Below are 16,569 nucleotides of genomic sequence, written 5' to 3'. Positions count from 1 at the left end.
GCTTCTTTGTCAAAGATCAAGTGTCCTTAAGTGCATAGTTTTATTTCTGGGACTTCAATTCTATTACACTGATCAACTTTTCTATCTCTGTACCAATACTGTGCCATTTTTTTTAAATAAAAATTTCTCTGTTGTATAGCTTGAGATCAGAAATGGTGGTTTCACCAGAAGTTCTTTTATTGTTAAGAATTGTTTCTGCTGTCTTGGGTTTTTGTTTTTCCATATATAATTGAGAATTGATACTACCATGTCTTTGAAGGATTGAGTTGGAATTTTAGTGGGGATTGTATTGAATCTGTAGTTTGCTTTAGGTAGGATGGCCATTTTTACTATGTTAAATCTAGCAGTCCATGAGCATGGGAGATATTTTTATCTTCTGAGGTCTTCTTCAATTTCTTTCTTGAGAGACTTGAAGTTCTTATCATTCTTTCACTAGTTTGGTTAGAGTTACCCCAAGATATTTTATAATATTTGTGATGATTTCAAAGGGTGATGTTTCACTAATTTCTTTCTCCACTCATTTATCATTTGTTAAAATAAATGCTACTTATTTGTTAGAGTTAATGGTTTTTGTTTATCAACTGTAGAAGTTCTCTGGTAGAATCTTTGGGGTTGCTTATATATACAATCATATTGTCTGCAAATAGTGATACTTTAAGTTCTTTTTGCCATTTTTTTCATATGCAATAACTTTTACTGGTTTGGATTATTTTTGTTTTAATTTTTATCCTTTTTTATTAGATTTTTTCTTTATTTACATTTCAAATGTTGTCCCCTTTCCAGGTTTCCCCTCTGAAAACCTCCTGTTCCACCCTCCTTCCCCCTCCTCACCAACCAACCAACTCCTGCTTTCTGGCCCTGGCATTTCCATATACTGGGGCATAGAACCTTCACAGCACCAAGGGCCTTTCCTTCCATTGATGACTGACTAGTAATCCTCTGCTTCATAAGCAGTTAGAGCCATGAGTTCTACCATATGTTTTCTTAGTGGGTGGTTTATTCCCAGGGAGCTCTGGCATATTGGTTAGTTCATAGTATTGTTCCTCCTATGGGGATGCAAACCCCTTCAGTTCCTTGGGTACTTTCTCTATCTTCTTCATTGAGGACCGTGTGCTGTCCAATGCATGGCTGTGAGTTTCCACGTCTGTATTTGTCAGGCAGTGGCAGAGCCTCTCAGGAGACAGATATATCAAACTCCTGTGAGCAAGCACTTGTTGGCATACACACTAGTGTCTGGGTTTGATATTTGAACATGGGATGGATCCTGGGGTGGGGTGCGGAGAGGTAACAGGATGTTCATTACTTCAGTTTCTTCTCCACACACCTGTAACACATTCCATGGCTATTTTTTCCCCTTCTAAGTGTCCACACTTTGGTCTTCCTTCATCTTGTTTCATGTGTTTTGTGAATTATACCTTCTATATTACAAGATTCAAACATAATATCCAGTTATCAGTGAGTTCATATCATGTGTGTTCTTTTGTGATTGGGTTACCACACTCAGGATGGTATTTTCCAGATCCATCCATTTGTCTAAAATTTTTATAACTTCTTTGTTTTTAATAGCTTCAAAGTATTCCATTGTGTAAATGTACCATATTTTCTGTATCCATTCCTCTGTTGAGGGACAGCTGGGATCTTTCCAGTTTCTGGATATTATAAATAAGGCTGTTATAAACATAGTGGAGCATGTGTCCTCATTACAAGTTGGAGCATCTTCTGGGTATATGTCTAGGAGTGGTATTGCTGGATCCTCCAGTCGTACTATGTCCAATTTTCTGAATAAAGGCTAAACTGATTTCCAGAGAAGTTGTACCAGCTTGCAATTCCACCTGCAATGGAGGAGTTTTCATCTTTCTTCACATCCTTGCCAGCATCTGGTGTCACCTGAGTGCTTGATCTTAACCATTCTGACTGGTGTGAGGTGGAATCTCAAGGTTGCTTTGATTTGCATTTCCCTGATGATTAAGGATGTTGAACATTTTTAGGTGATTCTCACTTGAGAATTCTTTGTTTACATCTGTACCCCATTTATAATAGGGTTATTTGGTTTTCTGGAATCCAACTTCTTGAGTTCTTTATATATATTGGGTATTAACCCCCTTTTGGATTTAGGATTGGTAAAGATAGTTTCCCAATCTGTTGGTTGCCATTTTGTCTTATCGACACTGTCATTTGCTTTACAGAAGCTTTGCAATTTTATGAGGTCCCATTTTTCGATTCTTGATCTTACAGCACAAGCCATTGGTGTTTTGTTCAGGAATTTATCCCTGTGCCCATATGTTCAAGGCTGTTCTCCACTTTCTCCTCTATAAATTTCCATGTCTCTGATTTTAAGTGGAGGTCCTTGGCCCACTTGGACTTCAGCTTTGTACAAGGAGATAAGAATGGATCAATTCACATTCTTCTACATACTCACCACTAGTTGAGCCAGCCAATTTGTATCACCTTTTTTTCCTTTTGTTGCCTAATTCTCTGGCTAGGACTTCAAGTACTATATTTAATAGATATAAGGAGAGTGGGCATCCTTGTCCTTTCCGTGATTTTAGTGGGGTTGCTTCTATTATCTCTCCATTTAATTTGATGTTGATGGTTGTCTTACTGTGTACTGCTTTGATTATGTTTAGGTTTGGACCTTTCATTCTTGAGCTCTCCAATACATTTAACATGAAGTGGTGATTTATTTTGTTTAATGCTTTTTAGCATCTAATGAGTTGTTCATGTAGTTTTTATTCTTTGAATTATTTATAAAGCAGATTACTTTTATGGAATTTGGTATATTGAATCAAATTTTCCTCCCTGGGAAGAAACTTACTTGATTGTGGTTAAGGATTGTTTAGGTGTGTTCTTGGATTCAGGTTGTCAGAATTTTATTGAGTATGTTTGCACTGATATAAGGCTAATATCCAAGATATATAAAGAACTCAAGAAGCTAACCTCCAAAAAAAAAAAAAAAAAAAAAACACAAAACACAGATAAAAAATGGGGTATAGAACTAAACAGATAATTCTCAACAGAGGAGTCTCAAATGGCAAAGATGTACTACAAGAAATATTCAAAGTCCTTAATCATCAGGAAAATGCAAATCAAAACCTAAGAATATTCAGATTGGCTAAATACAAAATTCAGGTGACAACACACGTGTCAAGAAAGAGAAACACTCCTCCATTTTTAGTGGGAATACAAACTGGTATAACCACTTTGGAAATCAATCTGGAGGGACCTCAGAAAATTGGAAATAGAACAACCTGAAGATCCAGCTATACCACTCTTGTGCATATACCAAAAAAAAAAAAAAAAAAAAAAAAAAAAAAAAAAAAAAAAAAACCCCACCATGGCATAGGAAAACATGTTCCACTATGTTCATAGTTATTTTATTTGTGATAACCAAAAGCTGGAAATATCTAAATGTCTCAAAACAAAATAATGGTTGCAAAAATTATGTCTAATTGACACAACAGAATACTCCTCACCTATTAAGAATGGGGACATCATGAGTTTTGCAATTGAATAAAAGGAACTAGAAAATATCATGAGTGAGGCAATTTAGACATTAATGGATATTCATGGTATGTACTCACTAAAAAGTGGATATTAGCCTAAATGTACAGAAGATCAGAATAAAACAGACTAAGAGACTAAAAAAATGAAATGCTTGATTGAAGGCCATAGAAAAGAAATTAGAGTGTTCTTCACATCAGAATATAAAATCAGAATAAAAATACAATATGGAACCTAAAATTACAGCAAAAAGATTTTGATTCTTGTTGAAAAATCCAAAAACACTTGAGAAATTAGAATGGCAAGCATAATATACAGAGTTAAAAATACAGATTCTGGACGAGAGGCTTTGTCTGGTTCGGCGGTCTTTCTGTGAGGGTGTTTCGGGGCGCTGGGTGGTTTGTGCTTTCATCACATTTGTTAACAGGTCAAAATGCAGATCTTCATGAAGACCCTGACAGGCAAGACCATCACCCTAGAGGTGGAGCCCAGTGACACCATCAGGAACGTGAAGGCCAAGATCCAGGATAAAGAGGGCATCCCCCTGACCAGCAGAGGCTGGTCTTTGCTGGCAAGCAGCTGGAAGATGGCCGCACTCTCTCTGATTACAACATCCCTGCACCTGGTTCTCCATCTGAGGGGTGGCTATTAATTATTCGGTCTGCATTCCCAGTGGGCAGTGATGGCACTACTCTGCACTCTAGCCATTTGCCCCAATTAAAGTTTAGAAATTACAAGTTTCAATAATAGCTGAACGTCTGTTAGAAATGTTAATAAAGGTTTTGTTGCATGGTTAAAAAAAAATACAGATTCTGTTTAATATAGTCACATCAGAATAATTTCATAAGTAGGCTATAGAAAATTTTTTAGAGTTGAAAATTTAAAATATGAATACATGGTGATATATTATCCTATTGATACACGTTCACAATTCCAAAAAGCTTTGGTTTTAAGTTGTGAAAAGACTAGTTATGAGATTGCAGATTAATTAGAGATAAAATATATCTTTAATATACATTTGTAGTTTGATGCTGGTGATGCTTCAGCATATGTTTCCAATAAGATACACCAGTATTTAAGATATTATGGTATGACATCTGTTCCTAGACTATCTCACAATACTCTGAGACATTCAATTGTAGAGAGATATTAGGGAACTTTAAAAGAAATACTCATTAAACAAAAGGGGGATATAAATAGTCAAAGAGATCGATGAAATAAGTCTTTATTAACTAATTTTTTAAAATATCAATGGGACAGATGACATTGCTGTTGTAAAATGCTATAATTTAGAAACAGCTGATGAAGTAGATCATTCTATATAGGTTAGAACATCAGAATTGAAGGAAGGGAATATGTGACACTGGAAAAGATTTTTTGTTTTAATTTCCCTGGAGAAGAAAAACTATGGATTCTTTTTTAAAAATAATTTACTTTACTTAGAATATTATATTTCATATCAGCATTTATGAGTTCATCAGTTTTAATACTTCAAAGGGCTTTATATGAGTTACAAAGCCCTTGCTATGGCCAAATAACCTGACATAGATGTCTTACAGAAAAAAAATAGTTATTTTGGCTCATGGTATCAAAATATTCAGTCATTTATGGTGATAAAAGCATGAAAACCAATCTCAGTTAATTACAGAAGAAATAAAGGCCTTGTTTTTTTCCTTCCCATCTCCTGGCATCCTACCACTCACATTCAGGATATATATTCCTCCTGGGAATACCTTTACAGAATCACTCTTATATGTGACTCATTCTCCTCACTGATTTTAAATTCAATCAAGTCAAAAGTGAAAAATCAATGACCATAAACATTATGGTTGTTTCCAGGTTTTTACAACAATAATATCTATGTTCAGGTTGTATGATCATAAATTCTCAGATACCTTTAGGCTCAGAGACTGAGCAGGAGTAAGAGCATTTCAGTTTTTCTTCATTTACATTTCCAATGCTATCCAAAAAGTACCCAAACCCTCCCCCCAACTCCCCAAACCACCCACTGCCACTTCTTGGCCCTGGAGTTCCCCTGTACTGAGGCATATAAAGTTTGAAAGACCAATGGGTCTCTCTTTCCAATGATGGCGGACAAGGCCATCTTCTGATACATATGCAGCTAGAGTCAAGAGCTCCGGGGTACTGGTTAGTTCATAATGTTCCACCTATAGGGTTGTAGATCCCTTTAGCTTCTTGGGTATTTTCTCTAGCTCCTCCATTGGGGGCCCTGTGATCCATCCAATAGCTGACTGTGAGCATCCACTTCTGTGTTTGCTAGGCCCTGGCCTAGTCTCACAAGAGACAGCTGTATCTGGGTCCTTCCAGCAAAATCTTTCTAGTGTATGCAATGGTGTCAGCGTTTGGAGGCTGATTATGGAATGGATCCCTGAATATGGCGGTTTCTAGATTGTCCATCCTTTTGTCTCAGCTCCAAACTGTGTCTCTGTTACTCCTTCCATGGGTGTTTGTTCCCAATTCTAAGAAGGGGCAAAGTATCCACACTTTGGTCTACATTTTTCTTGAGTTTCATGTGTTTTGCAAATTGTTTCTTGTATCTTGGGTATTCTAAGATTATGGGCTAATATCCACTTATCAGTGAGTACATATCATGTGAGTTCTTTTTGTGATTTGGTTACCTCACCCAGGATGGTGCCCTCCAGTTCCCCCATTTGCCTAGGAATTTCATAAATTCATTCTTTTTAATAGCTGAGTAGTATTCCATTGTATAAATGTACCACATTTTCTGTATCCATTCCTCTGTTTAGGGACATCTGGGTTCTATCCAAATCCTGGCTATTATAAATAAGGCTGCTATGAACATATTGGAGCATGTGTCCTTCTTACCAGTTGGAACATCTTCTGGATATATGCCCAGGAGTGGTATTGCTGGATCCTCTGGTAGTGCTATGTCAAATTTTCTGAGTAACTGCCAGACTAATTTCCAGAGTGCATGTACAAGCTTGAAATCCCACCAACAATGGAGGAGTGTTTCTCTGTCTCCACATCCTCGCCAGCATCTGCTGTCACCTGAATTTTTGATCTTAGCCATTCTGACTGGTGTGAGGTGGAATCTCAGGGTTGCTTTGACTTGCATTTCCCTGATGATTACGGATGCTGAACATTTTTTTCTGGTGCTTCTCTGCCATTCGGTATTCCTCAGGTAAGAATTCTTTGTTTAGCTCTGAGCCCCATTTTTAAAACGGGTTAATTGATTTTCTGGAGTCCACCTTCTTGAGTTCTTTATATATATTGGATATTAGTCCCCTATCTGATTTAGGATTGGTAAAGATCCTTTCCCAATCTGTTGGTGGTCTTTTTGTCTTATTGATGGTGTCTTTTGCCTTACAGAAGCTTTGCAATTTTATGAGGTCCAATTTGTTGATTCTTGATCTTACAGCACAAGCCATTACTGTTCTATTCAGGATTTTTTTCCTGTGCCCATATCTTCGAGGCTTTTTCCTACTTTCTCCTCTTTCACTGTCTCTGGTCTTATGTGAAGTTCCTTGATCCACTTAGATTTGACCTTAGTACAAGGAGATAGGAATGGATCAATTAGCGTTCTGCTACAGGATAACCACCAGTTGTGCCGCACGATTTGTTGAAAATGCTGTATTTTTTCCACTGGATGGTTTTAGCTTCCTTGTCAAAGATCAAGTGACCATATGTGTATGGGTTCATTTCTGGGGCTTCAATTCTATTCCATTGATATACTTGTCTGTCACTATACCAGTACCATGCAGTTTTTATCACAATTGCTCTGTAGTACAGCTTTAGGTCAGGCATGGTGATTCCACCGGAGGTTCTTTTATCCTTGAGAGGAGTTTTTGCTATCCTAGGCTTTTTATTATTCCAGATGAATTTGCAGATTTCTCTTTCTAATTCAGTGAAGAATTGAGTTGGAATTTTGATGTGTATTGCATTCAATCTGCAGGTTGCTTTTAGCAAGATAGCCATTTTTGCTATATTGATCCTGCCAATCCATGAGCATGGGAGATCTTTCCATCTTCTGAGATCTTCTTTAATTTCTTTCTTCAGAGACTTGAAGTTCTTATCATACAGATCTTTCACTTCCTCAGTTAGAGTCATGCCAAGTTATTTTACATTATTTGTGACTATTGTGAAGGGTGTTGTTTCCCTAATTTCTTCCTCAGCCTGTTTAACCTTTGTGTAGAGAATTGACTTGTTTCAGTTAATTTTATATCCAGCTACTTCACTGAAGCTGTTTATCTGGTTTAGGAGTTCTGTGGTAGAACTTTTAGGGTCACTTATATGTACTATCATATCATCTGCAAAAAGTGATATTTTGACTTTTTCCTTTCCATTTTATATCCCCTTGATCTCCTTTTGTTGTCGAATTACTCTGGCTAGGACTTCAAGTACTATGTTGAATAGGTATGGAGAAAGTGGGCAGCCTTGTCTAGTCCCTGATATTATTGGGATTGCTTCTTTGATACTCACTATTTATTTTGATGTTGGCTACTGGTTTGGTGGAGATTGCTTTTATCATGTTTAGGTATGGGCCTCAAATTCCTGTTCTTTCCAAGACCTTTATCATGAATGGGTGTTGAATTTTGTCAAATGATTTCTCTGCATCTAATGAGATGATCATGTGGTTGTTTTTCTTTGAGTTTGTTTATACAGTGGATTAAGTTGATAGATTTCCATATATTAAATCATCCCTGCATCCCTGGAATTAAACCTACTTGGTCAGGATGGATGATTGTTTTGATGTGCTCTCAGATTAGTTTAGTGATAAATTTATTGAGTATTTTTGCATCAATATTCATAAGGAAAATTGGTCTGAAGTTCTCTATCTTTGTTGTGTCTTTCTGTGGTTTAGGTATCAGAGTAATTGTGGCTTCATAGAATGAATTGGGTAGAATACCTTCTGCTTCTATTTTTTGGAATAATTTGTGAAGAACTGGAATTAGATCTTCTTTTAAGGTATGATAGAACTCTGCAGTAACCCATCTGGTCCTGGGCTTTTTTTCTTTGGGAGACTATTAATGACTGCTTCCATTTCTTTAGGGGATATGGGACTGTTTAGATCATTAACTTGAACCTGATTTAACTTTGGTACCTGGTATCTGTCTAGAAATTTGTCCATTTCGTCCAGGTTTTCCACTTTTGTTGAATATAGCCTTTTGTAGAAGGATCTGATGGTGTTCTGGATTTCTTCAGGATCTGTTGTTATGTCTCCCTTTTCATTTCTGATTTTGTCAATTAGTGTACTGTCCCTGTGAGTCTGGCTAAGGGTTTATCTATCTTGTTGATTTTCTCAAAGAACCAGCTCCTCATTTTCCTGATGGTTTGAATAGTTCTTGTTTCCATTTGGTTGATTTCTCCCCTGAGTTTGATTATTTCCTGCTGTCTATCTTCTTGGGTGAATTTGCTACCTTTTGTTCTAGAGCTTTTAGGTGTGTTGTCAAGCTGTTAGTGTGTGCTCTCTCTAGTTTCTTTTTGGAAGCACTCAGAGCTATGAGTTTTCATCTCATAACTGCTTTCATTGTGTCCCATAAGTTTGGGTAAGTTGTAGCTTCATTTTCACTAAACTCTAAAAAGTCCTTAATTTCTTTCTTTATTCCTTCCTTGACCTAGGTATCATTGAGAAGAATGTTGTTCATTTTCCACGTGATTGTTTGCTTTCCATGATTTATGTTATTATTGAAGATCAGCCTTAGTCCATGGTGATCTGATATGATGCTTGGGACAATTTAAATATTTTTCTATCTGTTGAGGCCTGTTTTGTGACCAATTATATGGTCAATTTTGGAGAAGGTCCCATGAGGTGCTGAGATGCAGGTATATCCTTTTGTTTTAGGATACAATGTTCTGTAGATATCTGTTCAATTCATCTGTTTCATAACTTCTGTTAGATTCACTTTGTCCCTGTTTAGTTTCTTTTTCCAAGGTCTGTCCATTGATGAAAGTTGTGTGTTGAAGTCTCCAAATATTATTGTGAGGTGCAATGTGTGCTCTGAGCTTTACTAAAGTTTCTTTAATGAATGTGGCTGCCCTTGCATTTGGAGCATAGATATTCAGAATTGCGAGTTCCTCTTGGAAGATTTTACCTTTGATGAGTATAAAGTGTTCCTCATGAACATGGGTGGCCTTTGCATCTTCCAAATATTTGTTGAGCTCTTTATTCAACGCCTTAAAGTTTTTTTTTATACCAGTATTTTAAATTGTTAATGAAAGATTTCCACTTCCTTCGATATAGACCAACATTTATTTTGAGGCCATTGTATGAAGGATTGTTTTTTTTTTTATTTCTTTCTCTCTGTGTCATTAGTATATAAAAGAATATTTATTATCAAAAAGATTATTTATGTTAATTTCATATTATCCTAGATTACCTGATTGATTTATCATTTATAGGAGTCTTCTCATAGAGTGTTTAAGATGTTTTACATACAGAGTCATATTATCTGCAAATGTTGCTTTCTAGTTCCTTTATTTCCTAACTTTTTATTGCTATGTTTAATACATTAGACACTAGTTTGAACAAAAAAGTAACGAACAGGCTTCCTTATATTGTTTTGAATTTTAGTGCTTCCAGTTATTTCCTGCTTTTCATAGTGTTGACTGTAGGTTTGCATATTACCTTCATAATGTTGATTGGTCATTTATATCGTTCATCTCTCTCTAACACATTTGAAAGGTCTAATGAGATGATCATATTCTATCATTGACATATGTGTATGTGTGTGTAATATATATATACATATTACATATACTAAAATGAAGTGAATTTGATCATAGTGGATAATCATAGCCATTTTTGTTTGTTTTATATTTTTGTTTTATTTATTTTTAAAATTGTTTTTCTATAGTTGTGACATTTTAGCTGTGGGTATATATCATGAAATATACATTTCTATACAGTTGATTTGCATACTGGTATTGATAACAGTTATTAGAGTTATCAAAAATTAAGATATTATCTTCAATTGTGTAGTATTCACTTCTCTACATTGTTCATATCAGTATTTATATGCCATCGGTTTAATTACTGTTTATACAAATTCACATTAAATTATTGTATAAAGAACATGAATGTATATAAAATATATAAATTCTATAATTCCAAAGCCACAAGATGAAACCTATGCCTAAAACAGCTATCATGGCCAAAAATATTTCAGTCTATAGGCTCTAGGATAAAAACCTATGACTACCATTATGCTAAATTGAACTGACATTAAATAGACTCTCAATAAAACTGTTATACCTGTAGACTGATACATTTTTTCAAATTATACCAGAGAAGTTTCTTCTTGTAATAGACAATGATTAATAAGTGGCACATAACTGGTCAAGATATAGAGAACAATGGAGTCTAGAATTCTCATCCATAAGGGAAACCTCTCAGTGACACTTCTCACCTCAAGGTTCAGTTATCATTGTGAAAGGAAATGGTAAGAGTCTCTGAGACAGAAACAGAGAATGTAGACAACAGACTTTTTTTTTTTTTTTCTGGAAGTAGCAAGAGATTTGAACATTTTTAGTTCACTTATTTCATCTGTAATTTTTATTCTTTCTTCCTTTCTACTGTTTTGGTGTCTTGTTCTTTCATTTTATACCCAGAAATTCAAGTTTATTATTATGTTATTAATATGAGATCTCTCTTGATTTTTTTAAAAATTTTCTAATCACTTAGACGTATAAATTTTCCTTATGAATTCCTTTAATTTTCAATAAAATTTCAGCATTGCTTTCATTGTATCTCATAGTTTTCAATATTTTGTGTTTTTATTTTCATCCAATTCTAAAAATAAATATTATTTCCTGCTGATTTCCCCCTTACCTAGTTTTTAAAAATCTATTTATGTTTTGTTTTAATTTAATGAGTTTGCATATACTCTGTTATTTGTATTAAGGCTGAAGTTTAGCTTTAATTTATAGTGGTCAATCATAAAGCAGAATTGATTTTTAATTATTTAAGTTTGTTGAGTACTACTTTGTGGCCTAAATTGAGGTTATTTGGGAAAAATTTCTATGGAGTGCTTAAGAAAGTATATATTTTAGTGTCTGCATAAATTCTTATGTAGCTGTCTGTTACATCCCTTTGATTAATGCAGTTGAACCCATGAAAACCTGGTATATGTGCAAAATTGGTGTGAAGTTTCATTTGAATTCATGGAATAGTACATTATTTAATTAGTATTTTTGTATAAAAGACAACCTATGGAAAAGGAATGGTAGGAAAGATCTTTACCAATCCAAAATCTGATAGGGGGTAATATACAATATATGTAAAGAATTCAAGAAGTTGGGCTCCAGAAAACAAAATAACCCTATTTTTAAAAAATGGGGTACAGAGCTAAACAAAGAATTCTCAATTGAAGAAGACCAAATGGGTGAGAAGCACCTAAAAAATGTTCAATACCCTTAATCACCAGGGAACTGCAAGTCAAAACACCTCATACCAGTCAGAATGGCTAAGATCAAAAACGAGGTGACAGAAGATGCTGGCAAGGTTGTGGAGAAAGAGGAACATTCCTCCATTGCTGGTGGGATTGCAAGCTGATACAACTACCCTGGAAATCAGTTTGGCAGTTCATTAGAAAATTGGACATAGTACTACAGGAAGATCCAGCAATACCACAACTGGTCAAGAAGCAACCTCTTAGAAGGAGGAGAAGGTAGAATGGTATAGGGACTTTGCAGAAGGGAAACCAGGAAAGGGATAACATTGGACATGTAAGTAAATAAAATATTCAATAAAAAATTAAAGTTTTCTTCAAAAATAGAAAAGAAAAAGAGAAGAGGTAATCAGAGAGTCCAACTCCTAGCTGAAGAGAAATTAGTAATTTATAGCTGCTAGGAGAGGGACATTTCATTTGAGTATACAGTCTCTTGTGTGACAACTACTGCTTAACAGGAGTGGCCACTCAACTGTATGTGTACACCAAAAATTGGTCTCAATAGATAATTTTATAAATAAGGAGACAAAGTTGGGTATCTAGGAAAAGATGGGATGGGACTGAGAGGAGCTAGGTAAGGACCGGGATATATTCAAAATACATTGCATGAAGATCCCAAAGATAATAAAAACATTTTTTAGCAAAGTAATAATTTACTAAGATAGGCAATGTATCATGTGTCCATTAATCTTGCTTTTCTCTTAACCATTATTCAAATTTAACAAAGTACTTAGTCAGAAGCACTATAGTTTTCACAGGACCACCACAAGTGATTCTGTGGAATAAATGAAAAGCTAATTTTGCTTCCTTTTTATTTGTAAAGTCTAACAAAATTAGAGCCTAAATTAGTTTCTAGTCACAGATGGACATAAACAACCAAATATCAGATAAGAAAAGTTTCATTTTTCTACTTTGAGATGTTACAGATGTCAACTCCATTCAGAATGTCCCTTTGTCTGCTTCCATCTTGTTTGAAATAGCATCCCACATCCAGGCATGCATAGCCCACACTACCACCCCTATAAGCAAAGTGTAAAGCAACTCCCTCAGTGTGGGGAGGAGTGGGGTGGAAGTGCATTTGCAGCATGTAGTCTGGTCTACCTCACTCAGATTCATTTGTTTCATTTCCATTATCAATTGTAACAAAACCAGGAAATGAGGTTTTGAAAAATCAATGAGAACTGTAAACAGATTTTTCTGGACTCTGGTTGCCTCTGTACTGTGTTATGTTTATTTTACAGATGTAACCTTTTCAAGCATTGGCCAATTCTGGCAGGATAAGTAAGATCATCTTTCGAGTATGAAGTCACCACACATGGCATAAAGGACAAAAGATATGCCCAGTGCCCAATTTTTGGATGCGTGGGGAAACAGACATTTAAATAATGCCACCAAAAACTGTCCTTCAGATACATGCTGTTGACTATTGATTAGGGAAATTGAAGTGACTCCATTCACTTGTAGCTGGTATGATGCAGGGATTTTAAGAATCAATTGTGTGATTTAGGGCTTGGGTCTGGAAAGGTAGCACTCACCAGTAAAACAGGCAGACTTTCTCAAACAGCATAGGAGAATATAGCTTTCAGGTAGTCCTAAGCCTGAAGGATAGCATAGGACAAGATACTTGCAAGAGATTCAGCAAGAAACCTTGTAGATGGGCATAGGTCATGAGAGCTTCTATATGTGGTTTCTGTCTTGGAGGCCCAAGTATGGGCATGTCAGCATTAGAATCCTGAATCAGACTAGGCAAGAGAGACTATTGATAGGACTTCTACTTTGGTCAAGTCTGAGAAGGGTGGAATAAGGTTTATTCCGTGGCTTATATTAATTCTTAATATCTCCCTGCTTGTAAAGATTTTAGCACTAACCATTTTACATTCAATAACTACAAATGAATTAACCTCATATTATTTCAGAAAGTATTGCAATTGGGTAAAAACAGAGATGGAAAAAAGATGCAAACAAAGGGATTAAGAGGACTGCAAAGAAGAGTAGAAAGGAAATATAGATGCGTGTTAGATTTATGATGAGTGCCTGGTAATGTGTTCCCTCTGAACAAATAAAGAAAATAGCTCCATGAATAGTGGTGGTGGGTGATGACTTTAAGTACAAATATGCAAATATTCTATTACCCTCATTCACCATGGTACTTTGTCAGATTATAATCACATTCAATTGTTAGGACAAAGACCTGACAATATGCCTTTCAATGGCTTATTTGCTCACAAGCTGGTTGAACAGGTGCAGCTTTGACTGCAGCAGCCAAGAACCTTTGAACTGGAGTTTCTGACAGCTCTTTTTCTTTTTCGCAGACCTTTTCAATGGGTCTTCAGCCTTTCCCTTCAGCTACAAGAAAGTGGAGAGATAAGATTAAAAAGAGAAGTCCTTCCACATGAAGCAGTCCTTCAAAGATCTGTCTAGGAAGAGCCAGTCCAACATTTGGAACTGCGCTTCATTAGCCATCTAGTAGCAGGAAGACTTAGAAAAATAATATTTATTTTTCACAAACTTGATATCTCCTTTTTAGATTTATTTCATTTTATGTTTATGTCTCTTTATCTGCAATGTATGAGTACCACACTAACACAAGCAGCTTTCAGAGTCTCTGTTGCAATGTTATACTATCATTTAAAGTAAATTCTAACCAGTTCAGTATCTTTGTTACAACCATTCACTGAGTGTTAATTACAGTCAAAGTAAGGGATCAAAGAATCACCCATGCAACGATTAAGCACAGCCACAACCAGTCTTGTCTGCTTCTCTTTCACACTCAGCCTGTTTCAGCCATCAGAACTCACTGATGAGTCCCTGTGCTTGAGGTGCAGGTTCCTAACTAGTCTGATAATTTCTCCTTATTTTTTTCACACTGAGCTGACATACTGGCCTCTCCTGGACATGGCTCTGCTCTTCTGTTTTCAAAACCATAATTAAAATGAGATGCCATTACAAATGTGGACGTGCTAAGGAGCTGGAGATGGTGATGATGAACTACAGTTGTCAACTTAACTGTATCTGTAGCCAACTCTGGGATAAAGTGTTAGGAACAACTGCGAGTGGTTTTCCTCATCAGGTTTTTAAAAGTGAGGATACTCATACTGAGTATGGGTATTGAAGTCACAATGAAAGTGTGAGAGTAAAGCTATAATTTTTGGCTTCTTGCCTTTGTATTTTACTGAAAAGTAGCTGCTGTGGCTGATAACTTCAGTGATATAAGAACCCAAATCAGGCTACAATTCACATGAAAACAATGTCTTTTCAAAAGGAATCTTCCAACCATTCAATGTCAGATTGTGACCACTGAATTGAGTAGCCTTGCAAATAGTAGCTACCAGGTTCTTAGCCTCTTCACTGTGGAAACAGGTCTTTGGGATCTCCCCACGTAAGCCAGTTAATAAACTGCCTTTTAGCATGCATTCATTCTATCTTTTCTGTTCCTCTAAAGAGCCCTAAGAGAAGCCAGAATAATGCAAATGATGCTGTGTTGTGTAAGATATTACTGTTTCTTTCCCTTTCTCATAATTAATATATGGCAGATGTACATTAAACAAGACTCTATATTAGTGATCAAGAAACCCTTTAGCTGTTCTTGGAAAGAAAGGAATTGTATACCATAGCAACCAAACTCATGGACACATGACCAAGGTAAGTTAGGACTGTGTTTAAGGTCATAAAAATACCCAGTCTCTTCCATTGTACATCATGAAATATTCACTCATGATTTTCTGACTTTGGATTACCTTTGTTGAAGTAACAAAGAGCCAATGGGTCAATGACTTCCTACAACAAATATATTTTACCATCCATGTTAAATGTAACTATAGTTCTGCTTCAAGCAGATTGCAAGATTAATGGATTTTTCATCAGAGGACCAAGAAGCCAATAATTGTCAGCATCTTCAACTTGAGATACCAGACTGAGATATCAGATGAAAAGTGGTGAATTCTTGACCCTCTGACACTGTAAGATACAAGTAAACCCTTCCTTTCTAGGTTTCCTGCTTTATGTTATTTTATCACAGCAATCGAAATGTAGTTTACACATAGCCCTGACAGCCATGTCTCAGTGTTCTTCATATCTCCTTACACATACCTCAGCAAGTCATAAGGTCAAGGCTGTCTACAATGAGAACACTGATTAAATTCAAGGAGACAATGGAACTTAGAGGCAAGGACAAGGGAGGGAACATTATTTCACCCTTCACCCAGCCAGTCATCTGTTTGTGTAATTTTTCTCGGTAGACAGAATGGCATGATGGTGAGATAAGTCAGTGGTGTGAATGCCACCCCCTCACTCAAGTTCACTGACTACATAAGAAAAGAGTAGACTAGATTATTTGAAAAATATCATCCAAGAAAGCAGCCATTTTTCTGTAATGCTTCTACATTATCAGAAATTTCTTATGTCTAGGTAGCCCCTACCTCTTCCCAGGAAGTCCCAGTCTGTGTATGTAATTCTTCCTCATTTCATATTTCACCTGGAAGGAAGGAGTGGTTCAGATTGATTCTGCTACCACATGGAAATGCTTCATGTTTCATCCTAGGGTTGTAGTTTTTGCTGTTATTTTTCTGGCACATATGGGGAATAGCTATATATTTGTTTACTTGAAAAAAATTTCAGACACAGGCAATCATGACTGTGT

The 16,569-nt window shown here is 36.0% G+C and overlaps 1 long non-coding RNA gene across 1 annotated transcript in view; it reads right to left on the bottom strand.

The window, feature by feature from the left end:
- Positions 1–16,363: 16,363 nt before the first annotated feature.
- Gm38823 overlaps positions 16,364–16,569 on the bottom strand; it is a 38,490-nt gene continuing 38,284 nt past the window's right edge. Inside the window, exon 3 of the long non-coding RNA XR_869140.1 lies at positions 16,364–16,404. This is a non-coding gene — a long non-coding RNA (predicted gene, 38823). The remainder of the gene's footprint in view (positions 16,405–16,569) is intronic.

Source organism: Mus musculus, chromosome 6 (assembly GCF_000001635.26).
Source record: "Mus musculus strain C57BL/6J chromosome 6, GRCm38.p6 C57BL/6J".
In the NCBI taxonomy this organism is placed as follows: Eukaryota; Metazoa; Chordata; class Mammalia; order Rodentia; family Muridae; genus Mus; species Mus musculus.
This window is presented reverse-complemented; position numbering and strand designations above follow the sequence as displayed.